The sequence below is a fragment of the Rhineura floridana genome, chromosome 6, assembly GCF_030035675.1.
Source record: "Rhineura floridana isolate rRhiFlo1 chromosome 6, rRhiFlo1.hap2, whole genome shotgun sequence".
Lineage (NCBI taxonomy): Eukaryota > Metazoa > Chordata > Lepidosauria > Squamata > Rhineuridae > Rhineura > Rhineura floridana.
The window spans coordinates 78,078,402-78,096,354 of NC_084485.1; the positions used below are offsets into that span (position 1 = coordinate 78,078,402).

At 42.1% G+C, this 17,953-nt stretch overlaps 1 pseudogene; it reads right to left on the reverse strand.

The window, feature by feature from the left end:
- LOC133387558 (guanine nucleotide-binding protein G(t) subunit alpha-2-like) overlaps positions 1-17,953 on the reverse strand; it is a 41,351-nt pseudogene that overhangs the window by 12,404 nt on the left and 10,994 nt on the right.

The window sequence follows — 17,953 nt, forward strand, 5'->3', positions numbered from 1 at the left end:
TTGGGGGTGTCCCAACACACTTTTGCCAACACTGTGTTGTATCTTTTAAAATGCATACTTTGATTCCAACTGTCCATTGTGTCACATAGGAGTAAGAGAAATGTAATGGTAGGCACAACCTAAGTGCCACTTGAGGTCTTTCCTAGTACCAGAATCCTGAAATGTAGGAAGCTGCCTTACACAGAGACAGACCAGTGGTTCATCTAGCTACACTGACTGGCTGTGCCTCTCCAGCGTTTCAGACAGTGAGTCTTTCCCAACCCTTCCTGGGGATGCTGGGAGTTAAACCTGGAACATTCTGCATGCAAAGCACATACTTTACCACAGAGCTATAGCCCTTCTATGAATGAGCTCCTGTGATTCCATGGATAGGAAACAAATAATGCTCTTGAAAGGTTTTCCTTAACCACCAGGTGGCATCAGCTTGCAGTAGCATAAAACTCGACCTCCCCCCCCCCCTCTCTCTTTCTCTCTCTGACACATTATAAACTAGGGAAGTGCAGCACTGCACTGAGATCACAGCTGCACGACCCCTTACTGTTCTGGTGCTGGGATATTCCATCCTTCCTTTCCTATCTATTTTTTTCTTCAAAGCATCCCATAGAAATATAGATATATACTATAAGTGTGTGTGTACACACACACACACACACACACACACACACCTTGATCACAAATAAAGAAGCTTTTAATTGCAAGTCTCTCTTTATCTCAACAACTCAACTACAGTGTGCACAGCCTGATCAGCATACAACAATTCCCCTCTCCTTTCCCAAAGATCCTCCTTTGCTAAAGGAGAACATTCTGCTGTTGTCAGGTATGGTAGTACTGACCGCTCTGCTTGAATTGCCATAATCTATCCCCAAAGTGGACATAGCTCTGATGATGGCCAAGATAGATTGTAGTATGTTGTCAATATATGACTGCTTTAAACTCCATACATTCTTCTTCCGTGTAACCATCTTGATGGATAATCCTGGGTAAGAAGGAAAAAACAGTCTCTGAAGGTGAAATACCACTATGGATTTTCTTTTGTAGCTGTACCAATTTTATATAGGTACCTAATAAAGTGCATCTATTTGCTTTGGTGGAAGAAAGAAAAAAGGGCCATAGTCCAAGGTATTATGGAAGTGAGGGTAACATCTGCCCCAAACCTTATCACTGAAATGACCATGTCTAGGTTAGAAGGCAGATTTGTGCTCGTAAGTGCAGCAATTTTGTCATTTTCCAATAGAAGTAAACCGCCCCTATTAATCATGTGGCAAAAAATAAATACTGGCCATCCCACCACTGATAGACCTTTTATTTATTTTTCATATGTTACATGAATGTGAAGGCTGTAAGTCTAGATACAATCTAGTGCTAGTGTAGAGAAATTACTGTTTTGCCAGGTTGTCTCATATATAATTAGCTTGCTTCCCACTGAATGACTGCTGCTGCACTCTGAATTTATGACAAATCAAAATATCAGATTTGCAAGTCTCTTTTTATATTAGGGGGGTGTCGGGGGGAGGTGTTTTGCAGTTATATTTCACCATTGGTTACTGCTATAATGAAGGTTTCTCTTCTCTTCCAGTATGGTTTGTGCACTCTGCGGTTAAATCCAATTTATTTCCCCAAAAGATATATGCATCCCAGGAAGGATGATGGTAAAGGAAATGAAATAGAACTGCATTCATTTTTGTTGTTCATTGGTCATTTCGCTTCCATATACATTTCACAGGGCTTAGAAAATTGTCATCCTGGGAGCTATGCTGACAGGAATTTAGACCAAGAAGCTAGACTCCTAGCAGGGTCACCCAAGGTGGAATGGTCAAAGCTGAGACACCAGACTAAGATGCACCCAGACTCAGAGGAAGGCAGTGGTAAACCACCTCTGAATACGTTTTACCATGAAAATGCTGTGAATAGACTATCCAAAATGCAACACGAGATAGTGCTGGAAGATGAGACCCTCCAGGTCAGATGGCACTCAGCGAGCTACTGGGGAAGAACAATGGACAAGTAGAAGCAGCACTGTGACTAATGATGCAACTGGGTCAAAGCCATATAGAAGTCCGGAGGCTGATGCACACAGATGCAAAAGGAGGATCCAGAGTTGTACGATGTACACAATAGGAACAGGGAATGTGAGAAGCATGAACCAGAGAAAGTTAGAAATTGTCAAGTAAGAAATGGAATGCATAAGCATTACAATACTTGCCATGAGTGAATTAAAATGGACAGGAATGGAACATTTTCAGTCAGGCAACTACAAAATATTTTATGCAGGAAATGACAAATTAAGAAGAAATGGGGTTGCTCTGATAGTGAGAAATGATGTAGCAAACGCAATTAGGAGCTATAACACAAGGTCTGAGCGAGTGATATCAATGAGATTTAATGGGAAACCTATCAACATAACCATCATTCAAGTCTATGCTCCAACGGCAAACACAGAAGAAGAGGAATTGGAGAGATTTTATGCAGAAGTACAGGAAGAAATTGATCACACACCAAAACAGGATGTTCTGATAATCATGGGGAACTGGAATGCAAAAAGAGAGAGAAGAACTAGAAATTGTGAGAAAATGGGGCTTAGGAGATAGAAATGAAGCAGGAGAAAGACTTATTCAATTCTGTGAAGCCAATAATTTGTTTCTTGCAAACATATTTTTTGAGCAAACAAAAAGACGACTGTACACATGGACATCACCAAATGGTCAATATAGGAATCAAATTGATTATACAATTGGTAGCAGAAGATGGAGAAGTTCCATACTTTCTGTGAAAACAAGACTAAGACAGACTGCGGTACAGATCATGAACTGGTCATATAGAAGATCAGAGTAAAGCTAAAGAACAAAGCAATAATTCCAAAAGACAATTTAAATAACATCCCAGAAGAATATAAAGATCAAAAAAGGAACAGATTTGAGGCTTTAAACTTAGTTGATAGAAGAACTATTGATTGAAGTCAGAGACTTGTCAGGGAAGAATGCAGAAAGACAATACCTCTAATTAAAAAGAGAGAAGAACCTCAACAAGGTAGAGGCTGATGAAACTCTTAAAATGGTTAAAGATAGAAGGAAAACAAAAGCAAAAGGAGATAGAAACACGGTTAGAACCCTAAATGCAATAATACAGCAACTAGTACGTAGGGACAAAGAGAACGATTTCAATAGTTATTGTATAGAAATAGAACATCATAAAAAAGGTAGGACAAGAGCCCTATTTGAAAAGATTGGAGAAATTAAAGGGAAATTTAAACCAAGGGTAGGGATGTTGAATAATCAACAGGAGAACATACTGACTGCGAGATAATATAAAAGGAAGATGGAAGCAATACACTGAAGAATTATATAAAAGAGATGCAAGCATGACAGATACATTCACGGAGGAACCATATGATGAAGAACCAGAAATTTTAGAATGTGAGGTGGAAGCTGCTCTTAAAATACTTGGAAGAAACAAATCACCAGGAACAGATGGCATACCAATAGAGTTGCTACAAGTTACTGAAACAGAATCTGTCCAAATTTTGACAAAAATTTGTCAACAAATATGGGAAATGAAAAATGGCCCACAGACTGGAAACATTCAATATACATCCCAATTCCAAAGCAAGGGGATTCCAGAGAATGCAGTAATTATCAAACTATCATCTTAATATCCCATGCAACTAAAATAATGCTCAAGATTCTACTACAAATGCTCTTACCGTTTATGGAGTGAGAAATGCCAGATGTCCAAGCTGGTTTTAGAAAGGGAAGAGGTACCAGAGATCACATTGCAAACATACATTGGATAATGGAACAGACCAAGGAATTTCAGAAGAAAATCACCCTGTGCTTTATAGATTACAGCAAACCCTTTGATTGTGTAGATCATGAAAAACTATGGAATGCTTTAAAATAAATGGGGTGCCACAGCATCTGATTGTCCTGATGCGCAACCTATACCCTGACCAAGAGGCTACTGTAAGGTCAGAATATGGAGAAACCGATCGGTTCCCAGTCAGAAAGGGTGTGAGACAGGGGTGTATTTTATCACCCTATTTGTTTAATCTGTATGCAGAACATATCATACAGAAAGTGGATTTGGACCAAGATGAAGGAGGTGTGAAAATTTGAGGGAGAAATATCAATAATTTAAGATATGCAGATGATACCATACTACTAGCAGAAACCAGTAATGATCTGAAATGAATGTTGATGAAAGTTAAAGAAGAAAGCACAAAAGCAGGATTACAGCTGAACGTCAAGAAGACTAAAGTAATGCCAACAAAAGATTTATATAACTTCAAAGTTGCTAATGAAGACATTGAACTTATCAAGGATTATCAATACCTTGGCACAGTCATTAACCAAAATGAAGACAATAGTCAAGAAATTCAAAGAAGGTTAGGATTAGGGAGGGCAGCTATGAGAGAACTAGAAAAGGTCCTCAAATCCAAAGATGTGTCACTGAACACCAAACTCAGGATCATTCAGACCATGGTATTCCCGATCTCTATGTATAGATGTGGAAGTTGAACAGTGAAAAAAGAGGATAAGAGAAAAATCAATGCATTTGAAGTGTGGTGTTGGAGGAGAGCTTTGCGCATACTATGGACCACGAAAAAGACAAATAATTGGGTGTTAGAACAAATTAAACCAGAACTATCACTAGAAACTAAAATGATGAAACTGAGGTTATCATACTTTGGACACATCATGAGAAGACATGATTCACTAGAAAAGACAATAATGCTGGGAAAAAGAAAAGGTGAAGGTAAAGGTGTCCCCGCACTTGTAGTGCGAGTCGTTTCCGACTCTTAGGGTGACGTCTTGCGACGTTTACTAGGCAGACCATATGTATGGGGTGGGTTTGCCAGTTCCTTCCCTGGCCTTTCTTTACCCCCCAGCATATGCCGGGTACTCATTTTACCGACCATGGATGGATGGAAGGCTGAGTGGAGGAAGACCAAACAAGAGATGGTTTGATTCCATAAAGGAAGCAACAGATCTGAATAGGGTGGTTTACAACAGATCAGCCTTTCCCAACCAGTGTGCCTCCAGATGTTGTTGGACCACAATTCCCATCTTTCCTGACCATTGGCAATGCTGGCTGAGGCTGATGGGAGTTGTGGTCCAACAACATCTGGTGGCACACTGGTTGGGAAAGGCTGCAACAGATGCTGTTGGATGTCACTGATTCATTGGGTCTCCATAAGTTGTAATCGACTTGAAGGCACATAACACACACATATATTACAGGAGTTTTTTAAACCATGTGCAGGGAACTTAATCTAGATTGGTCAATGAATATGCTATAGCAGAGACCGGGAACATGTTGCCCTCTAGATGTTTTGGACTACAGCTCCAATTAATCCCAATCAGCATAGCCAATGATCAGGGATGATGAGGGTTGTAGTCCATCAACATCTAGAGGACATCCCCGTGCTATAGTATGATTCTATGATTCTTTGAAATGGTGTTTCCTCCTTATCCTGTTCAGGATCAGTTTATGAAGCAAGCTGTTGCTCCTTGTTGTCCTGGGTTGCTTTAACTAAGTGCTATTTTTATTTGTGTTTTAAGCCTTTCATCATCTGTTTACTTTATTTGCCTCAGCTCACTTCTGTTGCCAGCAACAGCTTCTGAATGTACTACCCTGGGCTGGTGTGGGATAGCACCAAGTACGGAAGTCTCCCCGATCTTCAAGACGGTACTCACTTCATCTGTTTGACAATTGTACTCTTGCCTGATTCGCCAGCACCTGGAGGAAGTAAAAGGAAATTGATTAATGCCAGAATATGGGAAGAAAATATAATCACTTTGCAAAAAGAGAGGGGGCATTTTGTCCTAGTGCTCAACTGTTTTATGTTTTCTTACTGAAATGTCTTTTCATTGCCAAACTCCCAGCTGGAAACAATTCAGACATTAGGTCACCAGGCTTGCTCATGTACTGTAAATAAATATGAGTGGCCTGCTCATAAGGGATGGTACAATATCAGAGGGGACTTTTGGTTTCCTGTTTATGGAAGAGGAGCAGTGAACATCACCTCCTCCTTTGATGCACATATGAATAGACTACTTCCACGGGCCGTTAGTTGCTTGAGCAAGTCAGCTGCCATGTCCTCTGAAGCAGCACCTAGGGTGGCCTATTGAATGATATTGCAGTAGTCCTACAGGAGCTTTGGGAACTGCGAATGTCATTATTAGACATGTTAAATTAGCAAACTTTATTTGTGTTTATATCTAACAAATGTTTTGAAAGGTGGAGGGTGCAATCTTGTGTACATAATTCAGATTTTTAATTGACAGTCATTTTAGAAGAGATGGATGAGTGGGAGGAGGAAAAGGAAAGAGGAAAGTGTATACAGTGGGAAATAGGATTGTAGTCTAGCCCAGGAGCTCCCAAACTGCAAGCCGTGGATCACCAATGGTCCATGAGCTTCATTCAGGGGTTCTGCGTCATGTCTGCATTAAATATTAATATTGGTTTTAATTGTATTATTATTGCTTTGATTTCTTATATTTTATTTCATAAGATTACAATCTGAATGTTTTGGAACGTGAATTGTAATACAGTAAAAGACAGTATAAGAAATAAAAGGAATAAAATATAATTTAAAATCATACAACATCTAGCACAGTGTATTACAATTGCTAATACAGGCAGAAAAATAATTAAGGAGTCCACCAAGACCAGTGGCAATTTTCAAGAGATCCAAGGGAAAAATAGTTGGGGAACCACTGGTCTAGCCAATTTGACAGTTCAAAGTTTGAGGCATGCCTTACAATCCACTATTACCCTCAACTTGGCAGTGCCTCTGTGTGTTGTTTTGTGTAGTAACTGGACAGTCCTGAGGTTCAAGTCAGTCTTGAAGTCCAGTCCCAGATATCTGTGAGGGCAAAGGCTTGCTTAGTAATGGGAGCAGGATAGTGTGCATGTAGTTATATTCCAAAATGGAGCCCTAGCATTAAAAGAGATTCCAGGGCTAAACACTGATGTGTTCCTTGTTCAAGTCTACAACTTTATAAGTGAAGTAAAGCCTGTTGCTGTTGGACCTGACTCCTTAACCCATTGTTTCTACATCAACCAATCACATGTGCCCGTCATAATTTTTCTCTGTACATAGTTTTTCTGAAGGGCTGCTTCATCTTTCAAGATATCTGAAAGGCCGTCTTACCCCCTTATATACCTAGTTGATCAGTGCACTCTGAAGGTGAGGACCTCCTGCAGATACCATCTCATCAGGAGTTCCGGTCCACACAACATAGGAAATAGACCTTTAGTGCAGTGGCACCTATCCTTTGGAATTTCCTCCTCCCTTTAAATATTAGACAGGCGCCATCTCTGTTATCTTTTTGGCACCTACCAAAGATCTTCCTCTTTCAACAAGCCTTTTAAGTAGAGAAATTAGCCCAGTCTACATCTGTTTTGGAATTGTTTTAAAGATGTTTTATTCTTAAAATATTTTCAAGATGTTTTGTTTTAGATATTTTAAGATTTTTTTAGTATTCTATCCTTTGTTTGCTGCCCTGGGCTCCTTCTGGGAGGGTGGGATAGAAAAGAAATAAATAAATGTTTGACCTAGTCTATACATGCAGGAGAATGATGTAGCCAGAATTTTGAGAAGGTAGATTATAGGTGTGGATTCAATGTTTTAATGCTCTCCTGTGCAGGGGTATATGTGCAGGGGTATATGTGCAGGGGTATAGTTGTCCAGGGACTCAGGGGTCTTAGCTCCCTTACTTTTTTAGGAGCAGGGTCCCAGCAGAGTCTCTATGTTTCCAACATCCTATGAGCCAATCAGCATGAAAGGGGAGTGTTAGCCACTGAGAAGAGTCTTCTAACATGCTTCCTTGTCCTTTCCTGCTGATTGGAGCCAATCAGAGTGAAAGGAGGTGAGCCAGCAACTGAGAAGACTTTTCTCAGAAGCTAACACATTCATCTTTCATGCTAATTGGCTCCTAGGAACATCTGTTATGGTGGGCAAAGGCATTAACAAGGATCTTATTCTCAACCCAGCAGCAAAAAAAAGGAGGGGAAGGGGAGGAAGCATGGCTGTGACCATCATAAAGGGACCTTGCATTTCTGAATTTGCTACTACTCTGCTACTCCTGTGTTAAAAACAACAGCCTCACAATTCGCTTCAAACTGCAAACAAGCACAGTAAGGAACAGGCTGCTTTTGAATCCCTGTAACTCATGTTCTAGTCTTTTTATTTGCAGGGGAAACCAAAATATGTGAACCCATTACAAAATAGCACCCACCACTTTGTAGACTAAACCAGTACAATCTATTCTACTACCTCATTCAAGAGTAAATGTAAATGTACTGCCTTCAAGTCGATTCCGACTTATGGCGACCCCATGAATAGGGTTTTCATGAGGCTGAGAGGCAGTGACTGGCCCAAGGTCACCCAGTGAGCTTCATGGCTATGTGGGGATTCAAGCCCTGGTTTCCCAGGTCGTAGTTCAGCACCTTAACTACACCACACCTTATATTTTAACAGTTAAATGTTACAAAACTGCACAACAGATGTGCTAAAACTAACATTCAGACCATTCAGAAAGACACAATTTTCTTAATATTTTGTTTTGTTTCATCCAATACGTAAAACGAAAGGAACACACTTTATGCCCTCTGGTCATGCATGGACATCTTTGGACAGACCTACTGGGATGAAAAGAGGATCTGATGATGTGGACTCTGTCTATTGGAAATCTGCTGGATTCTGATGAAAGTGTCTCTGAATGTGACTGTATACTTTTGGTCACAGGTGTAACTGACACCTTCCAAGTTTATTTTGGGGGTGGGTTTTTTGTGATTTTGGGGGAAGGGTAAAAAGAGAGAGAAAATATCCCATCTACGTGTGTCTTGTTGCAGCTACGATGGCTAGATGTTTTTAAAAGAAAAACACTCTTTTTGGATCTAAAGCTGGGCTACATTGTGTGTTTATCAGAGCATCTCTATAGATGCTGGAAATCTAGATGATGGTGATGATTTTAAAAGATTGCAGTGAAGTGTATAGATTTTTTGTTGTTATTGCTAGAACACCAAGCAATAGCATTATGTGACCATCCCAGGGGATGTGCAAACAGTTGGAAGAATTTGCTTTTTCTGTGTAACTATTGCTATATTTACAAGTAGAAAGCCTTTTGTAATACATCGTTATATAGGCCTCTTCCAGTTCTACTATTCTATGATTCTATGATAATTCTTTATATGCCTTTATTTCTTGCAAAAGAGTATGGATTGTGCCATTTGCTGGATGAAATGCAGGAAAGGTAATTAGAAAATGCTGTGAGAACTGTTATCAGTGCGTTAAAAATAAAGAGGCAAAGTAATAACTAAGGAAGTTACCATGGGAATGAAATCAGACGTAGGCCAAATCATTCTCCCCATGCTGTGTTTAGCAGGCAGCCGCACAGCCGCTTTCATATAATAGTTCCTTCTGTATCCAAACTCTGCTTTAATACTTGGATTTTCCATTTCTGAAGCTCCCCAGGTTTCCTCCCAATATTGTGCATCAACTGTTTAGGGGACAAACGTTCAGGCTGATATAGATTTGTACTATTGGTGCTAGCAGTGTACTTTCTTCCTCTTCTTTTTATAGAATAGCAAAGTGGTGGGTAGGAAGATCCTTTCTGACTCCACCTGGCTGTTCTTGGTTATACCTCACTAATCTGTCTCTTTCTACCCATTACCCCCCACCCCAAATACTGGAAGCTTCTATGTCTAATGCATTCGATAATATGATTGATTGATTCTCATGACACCTGTTGGGTTGTGCATGTGATATCACTAGGGACCAGCATCCCAGGGTGCCATTTCAGATTTCACAAGGTAAGGGGTAGCAGGGGTGGAATTCTATCTAACTCAAAGAGAAAGTAGGCCCCTAATATGATAGGAGGCCACAGTCAAATTGTGGCTCCTCACAGGCCATCATTCAGCTTTAAGCACCTAGGCCAAGAGCTGAGACAACCTGTTGTAGTCTATTTTAGTATAGACTACGTAGTGTGTGATATATATATATATATATATATTTTAAAGGAAAATCAACTGAAAGTGAAGTTTTTGTAAATATTTCTATTGTTTTCTGTTAACCTAACATAATCTGAAGGTTAAATACTAAGACCCAAAGTTAATAGCAACTAGGCAAACTGGGCCCGCCCTTTCAAATTACTAGGTAGGGCAGGCCTACCCTAAATACCACCTCTGGTGGGTGGGGAAGACCAATGACAGCAATGGATATAATAGAGGTCTAATTTCAAAAATGCTGCATAGTAAGTAAACATACGGGTGCCCCTGAAGAATAATCATATGTGGCTTGGAATTGGGATGTGTCTGTGTGTCATATGCCTGCTGCTCCTACCCAACTGGCACCACTACTTTTATATTTTATTTACATTAGAGGTTCAGTAATGCATTGCTGTACCAATTAGGGATGAGAGTGCTCTGTTCTCCCCTGTTGCAATCTGCAAACCAGAGTATGGGTATCCTCTTTTCAGTGGGAGGCTGGCATATTAGGGCAAATGGGGCACTGCCCCACTAACCTGCCCCCAGCCAGCCCCCACCTTGCCTGCTTTATCACCCCCAGTCAGGGGGGTGGATCTGCCTCTGATTGGCTCTGGCTCCACACTGCCTTTCCAGTCCTGTTTGACACCCTCCTTGTGCTTTTGCCTGGATGGAATGTGTCCCTGAATTGTGACAATACCTCTTGCTTGCCAGGATCCAGGTAGAAGGGTGAGTGTATGTAGAGCAACCTCTGACTTTACATAGCTGAAATCTATGCTATTGTACAAAGGTAAGAACCAGATTTGTTACTCTGCCCACTTTTACCTTTGGTTTCACCCACCACTGAAGGTTGTTCATAAAGGAATGTGGTCCTAGGTCTGAGAAATGTTCTCCGCCCCTGAAAAAGAGAGAGCCTAAAGAATACACATTTCTAAGCCAGCACACCTAAAATGCAAAGATCTCGTGATCTGGGGTAAAATGTGAATCGGCCCCAGTCAAGTTTATATATGAATTTGTTTTGCAGTTGTGAGACCACTGTAATTAAGCAAACTTTAAAATAGAATTGGGACCATATTGTTACCTTTTTAAAATGACCCACACTAGTTCCAGGTTGTCTCAATTTAGGGCTGTTGGCCTTCACTAAAATTGGACCACCTGCAGGTTTAGATATGGTTAGATACAAAAACAGAGGGGACCATCTATAGCACAACCATAGGTATGTCGATGCAGAAATAAACTCCATCGAATTCAATAGGGTTTATTCCCAAGGTAAGTGGGTATAGGATTGTAGAATCCCAATGACCAGATAGAGAGGGCTGAAGGGCCACATGCAGCCCCTGGGCCTGAGGTTCCCCACTCCTGCTCTGTTTCTCATCAGTTTTCTTCTCTTGCCATTTAGTCTTCTTTGGCAGCCATGGTATGTTTCCTCATCTCATCACCCTAAACTGCTTATTCCAAAACAGGAAGCTGCTTAGAATTAGGGCTTAATCACCCTGATCCCAGCCTCCCTGCTGTCACCTGGATGAACCCACGTTGCACAGAGGCAGGCAACTACAGACTACCTGCACATGTGTTTGCCTGCACATGCACCATTATTTAATGTACACTACTTTAACTATTTGATCTACGCTGTTCTTTGTTTTTAGGAAAAGGGTTATTGCAAGAAGCCATTCTGTCTGAGCAAGGGCATCAGAAAATGTTTCTTTCCCATGCATGAGAAGGTTTCATGCAACCCACAGCTCTTAATAGTTGTGGTTTCCGATTCCTTAAATTTTGTCCTAAAAGGCAGGAGTGGCAACGTAATTTCCTGCTGTATGTAGGAGCCGGGAGACCCAGCATGGTGTAGTGGTTAAAGTGTTGGACTATGACCTGGGAGACCAGGGTTGGCATCCCCACACAGCCATGAAGTTGACTGGGTGACCTTGGGCCAGTCACTGCCTCTCAGCCTCAGAGGAAGGCAATGGTAAACCCCCTCTGAATACCTCTTACCATGAAAACCCTGTTCATAGGGTCGCCATAAGTCAGAATTGACTTGAAGGCAGTCCACTTTCCATGTAGGAGCCAGAAGTACTTTTAATTCTTTGACCATTTGATCTTTGAATTCCCAGCGGCTGGGTGGGTGAACAGGCTTTCTGGCCTTGGTATGACATCTGTGTTCATATATCCCCTAGGCTTTTATGCCTAGAGAACCTGTGCTTTTCGGACCTCTATTAAGAACATAAGAACATAAGAAGAGCCTGCTGGATCAGGCCAGTGGCCCATCTAGTCCAGCATCCTGTTCTCACAGTGGCCAACCAGGTGCCTGGGGGAAGCCCGCAAGCAGGACCCGAGTGCAAGAACACTCTCCCCTCCTGAGGCTTCCGGCAACTGGTTTTCAGAAGCATGCTGCCTCTGACTAGGGTGGCAGAGCACAGCCATCATGGCTAGTAGCCATTGATAGCCCTGTCCTCCATGAATTTGTCTAATCTTCTTTTAAAGCCGTCCAAGCTGGTGGCCATTACTGCATCTTGTGGGAGCAAATTCCATAGTTTAACTATGCGCTGAGTAAAGAAGTACTTCCTTTTGTCTGTCCTGAATCTTCCAACATTCAGCTTCTTTGAATGTCCACGAGTTCTAGTATTATGAGAGAGGGAGAAGAACTTTTGTCTATCCACTTTCTCAATGCCATGCATAATTTTATACACTTCTATCATGTCTCCTCTGACCCGCCTTTTCTCTAAACTAAAAAGCCCCAAATGCTGCAACCTTTCCTCGTAAGGGAGTCGCTCCATCCCCTTGATCATTCTGGTTGCCCTCTTCTGAACCTTTTCCAACTCTATAATATGCTTTTTGAGATGAGGCGACCAGAACTGTACACAGTATTCCAAATGCGGCCGCACCATAGATTTATACAACGGCATTATGATATCGGCTGTTTTATTTTCAATACCTTTCCTAATTATCGCTAGCATGGAATTTGCCTTTTTCACAGCTGCCGCACACTGGGTCGACATTTTCATCGTGCTGTCCACTACAACCCCGAGGTCTCTCTCCTGGTCGGTCACCGCCAGTTCAGACCCCATGAGCGTATATGTGAAATTCAGATTTTTTGCTCCAATATGCATAATTTTACACTTGTTTTTGCCATTTTTCCGCCCATTCACTCTGTTTGGAGAGGTCTTTTTGGAGCTCTTCGCAATCCCTTTTTGTTTTAACAACCCTGAACAATTTAGTGTCGTCAGCAAACTTGGCCACTTCACTGCTCACTCCTAATTCTAGGTCATTAATGAACAAGTTGAAAAGTACAGGTCCCAATACTGATCCTCGAGGGACTCCACTTTCTACAGCCCTCCATTGGGAGAACTGTCCGTTTATTCCTACTCTCTGCTTTCTGCTTCTTAACCAATTTCTTATCCACAAGAGGACCTCTCCTCTTATTCCATGACTGCTAAGCTTCCTCAGAAGCCTTTGGTGAGGTACCTTGTCAAACGCTTTTTGAAAGTCTAAGTACACTATGTCCACTGGATCACCTCTATCTATATGCTTGTTGACACTCTCAAAGAATTCTGATAGGTTACTGAGACAGGACTTTCCCTTGCAGAAGCCATGCTGGCTCTGCTTCAGCAAGGCTTGTTCTTCTATGTGCTTAGTTAATCTAGCTTTAATCATACTTTCTACCAGTTTTCCAGGGACAGAAGTTAAGCTAACTGGCCTGTAATTTCCGGGATCCCCTCTGGATCCCTTTTTGAAGATTGGCGTTACATTTGCCACTTTCCAGTCCTCAGGCACGGAGGAGGACCCAAGGGACGTTACATATTTTAGTTAGCAGATCAGCAATTTCACCTTTGAGTTCTTTGAGAACTCTCGGGTGGATGCCATCCGGGCCCAGTGATTTGTCAGTTTTTATATTGTCCATTAAGCTTAGAACTTCCTCTCTTGTTACCACTATTTGTCTCAGTTCCTCAGAATCCCTTCCTGCAAATGTTAGTTCAGGTTCAGGGATCTGCCCTATATCTTCCACTGTGAAGACAGATGCAAAGAATTCATTTAGCTTCTCTGCAATCTCCTTATCGTTCTTTAGTACACCTTTGACTCCCTTATCATCCAAGGGTCCAATTGTCTCCCTAGATGGTCTCCTGCTTTGAATGTATTTATAGAATTTTTTGTTGTTGGTTTTTATGTTCTTAGCAATGTGCTCCTCAAATTCTTTTTTAGCATCCCTTATTGTCTTCTTGCATTTCTTTTGCCAGAGTTTGTGTTCTTTTTTATTTTCTTCATTCGGACAAGACTTCCATTTTTTGAAGGAAGACTTTTTGCCTCTAAGAGCTTCCTTGACTTTGCTCGTTAACCATGCTGGCATCTTCTTGGCCCTGGCGGTACCTTTTCTGATCTGCGGTATGCACTCCAGTTGAGCTTCTAATATAGTGTTTTTAAACAACTTCCAAGCATTTTCGAGTGATGTGACCCTCTGGACTTTGTTTTTCAGCTTTCTTTTTACCAATCCCCTCATTTTTGTGAAGTTTCCTCTTTTGAAGTCAAATGTGACCGTGTTGGATTTTCTTGGCAATTGGCCAGTTACATGTATGTTTAATTTAATAGCACTGTGGTCACTGCTCCCAATCGGTTCAACAACACTTACATCTTGCACCAGGTCCCAGTCCCCACTGAGGATTAAGTCCAGGGTTGCCGTCCCTCTGGTCGGTTCCATGACCAACTGGTCTAGGGAATAGTCATTTAGAATATCTAGAAACTTTGCTTCTTTGTCATGACTGGAACACATATGCAGCCAGTCTATGTCCGGGTAGTTGAAGTCACCCATTACTACCACATTTCCTAGTTTGGATGCTTCCTCAATTTCATATCTCATCTCAAGGTCTCCCTGAGCATTTTGATCAGGGGGACGATAGATCGTTCCCAGTATTAAGTCCCTCCTGGGGCATGGTATCACCACCCACAACGATTCTGTGGAGGAGTCTGCCTCTTTTGGGGTTTCGAGCTTGCTGGATTCAATGCCTTCTTTCACGTATAGAGCGACTCCGCCACCAATACGTCCTTCCCTGTCCTTCCGATATAGTTTATATCCAGGGATAACTGTATCCCACTGGTTTTCTCCATTCCATCAGGTCTCCGTTATGCTCACTATATCAATGCTCTCCTCTAAGACCAAGCACTCCAGTTCTCCCATCTTGGTTCGCAGGCTCCTAGCATTAGCGTACAGGCACTTGTAAGCAGTGTCTCTCTTCAAGTGTCTTTGGCACTTGTGGTTAGGCCTGTGGTAATTTTGCTCTTCTGAATTTATATCCTGTGCCCCTGCTCTCACAATGCCTACTTCTAGGCCTACCCCTTTTAAAATTTCATCATTTCTTTGGTTTTTATCCCAGGGGGGAGGTTTATTCCGAACCGGACCTTTCTCAGCTCCTGTCGGTTTCCCCCCTCAGTCAGTTTAAAAGCTGCTCTGCCACCTTTTTAATTTTAAGTGCCAGCAGTCTGGTTCCATTCTGGTTCAAGTGGAGCCCGTCCCTTTTGTACAGGCCCGGCTTGTCCCAAAATGTTCCCCAGTGCCTAACAAATCCAAACCCACCCGACACCATCGTCTCATCCACGCATTGAGACTGCGAAGCTGGGCCTGTCTGGCTGGTCCTGCGCGTGGAACCGGTAGCGTTTCAGAGAAAGCCACCTTGGAGGTCCTGGCTTTCAGCATCCTACCTAGCAACCTAAATTTTGCTTCCAGGACCTCACGGCTGCATTTCCCCATGTCGTTGGTGCCAACGTGCACCACGACCACTGACTCCTTCCCAGCACTGTCTACCAAACTATCTAAACGACGGGCGATATCCGCAACCTTCGCACCAGGCAGGCAAAACACCTTGCGGTCTACACGCCCATCACACACCCCACTGTCTATGTTCCTAATGATCGAATCACCCACTACAAGGATCCCTCCACCCCCTGGAGATATATCCTCGGCACGAGAGGATAGCTGCTCATCCCCCAAGGAATGGGTCCCTTCTAAGGGATCATTTCTCTCTTCCTCAGCCGGTGAGCTTAAGTGAGCTTGCACAAGAACTTCCCTTGCCTTTGTCCAAGAATGAAATGTGCATTGCTGCTTATTTCTCTATCTGAGTTGCACCTACAGACATCTACTTCAGGACAGCAAAACGCTGACTGGTCATACAGTTGGCTGGAAGATGTTTTGCTGCTGTCTTTAATCATGAGTTTTCCTGTCTCAAACATCCTTTCTGCCACCTGTAAAATCTACATTGGCAATTTTCTTCCCACTAATTCACTTCCTAGTTTAGTTTATGGAAGAAGATGACAGCTGATGGCCCACATGTTCCCCATCCCTGACTTAAGGAAACGGCTCACACAGCTATGGGCCAGAGCTGGGAATCATTCAGGTAAGTTTATATGTGCTGCAATCAGGAGCTCAGGAAGGTGTACACTAATAAGAACACTTCACATCATAGATATACTTGGAAAGTTATTAGACATAAAATCCACGGATAAGAGCAGAAGAAGAGCCCTGCTGGGTTATACCAAAGGCCTAACTGTGAGTTCAGCACCTTCTTTTCCACCGTGGCCAACCAGATGCCTATGATAAGCCGACAGAAGGATGTGAGGTCAGTAGCATGGGTCTGCTGTGGCTCCTCAGCAATTAGTATTCATACTGCCTCTCATCCTGGAAGGAGTATGTCACCATCATGATGAGTAGCCAATCACACACTTCTCTTCCATGAACCTGTCCCCTTTTAAAGCCATGCAAATTGGTGGCCATAACTACATCTTGTGCTAGTCAATGCCACACTTTACATACAATGTGCAGAAACACTTTCTCCTGTTTCTCGGCTTTCAGCTCCGTTGGATGACCCCTGGTTCTTGTACTATGAAAGAGGGAGAAAAACCTTTTCCCTATCTGCTTTCTCCATATAATGCATAATTTTATGCTCCTCCTCCCCTTACTTGCCTCCCCTCCCCCTCCGCAAACCAAATTGTAGTTTTGGGGAAGTGGGGGCAGGGGAAACATCACAGAAGGTGTCTGGGAAAGGAAGCTGGAACATTCAGAATCGCATGGAATTACAGCTTTGAAAAACAAAATACTCTTGCTGCCCAATAAGTCTATCTGGAATGAAAAGTGAATCCATGTTGCCACTGGCCTGCTGCAGTGTTCCTTTAGTGACAAGTGCTTAAAGGCATAGACATACAGAGCACATAGGGGCAAAACCCCAATGCTGGACTGAACACCAGCCCCAAAACACAAAGAGTGCTTGGAATCAATCAATACACTTTCAACAAAAGGATTATACTAAGGAGTCCTAAATCAACATATATATATAAACAGACAGAATGCTTTCAATTTCTAGAGCTATTATTAAGTAAAGGCCTATTTCTGTAACATGAATTCTAAGTCCTACAAGAAAGCAAGACAGGACCAACATTAATTAATTTATTTATTTATAATATTTATACCCCGCCCTACTTCCGTAGAACTCAGGGCGGCTTACAATTAAGAACCATAAACAATTAAAACAGTAATCATACAGATTAAGACATTTAAAATGACTAAAAATCAAGGAAAAAAAAATATGTATCAATTTCAATTAAAAGCTCGTCTAAATAAAACAGTCTTCACCTGGGCATGAAAAGACAAAAGTGAAGGTGCCAATCGAACCTCACTGGGGAGGGAGTTCCACAATCTGGGGGCAACCAGCGAAAAAGCCCTATTCTGTGTTTTCGCAAGAAGAACTTGCGGAAAAGATGGAATAGTAAGTAAGGTCCCATCAGATGATCTTAGAGTCCGGATAGGTTCATAGAGGGAGACACGATCTAACAGATAACCTGGACCTAAGCCGTATAAGGCTTTATAGGTCAAAACCAGCACTTTGAATTGTGCCCGGAAACAAATTGGCAGCCAGTGGAGCTGGTATAACAGAGGAGTTGTATGTTCTCGGGGCCCAGCTCCAGTTAATATTCTGGCAGCAGCTCTTTG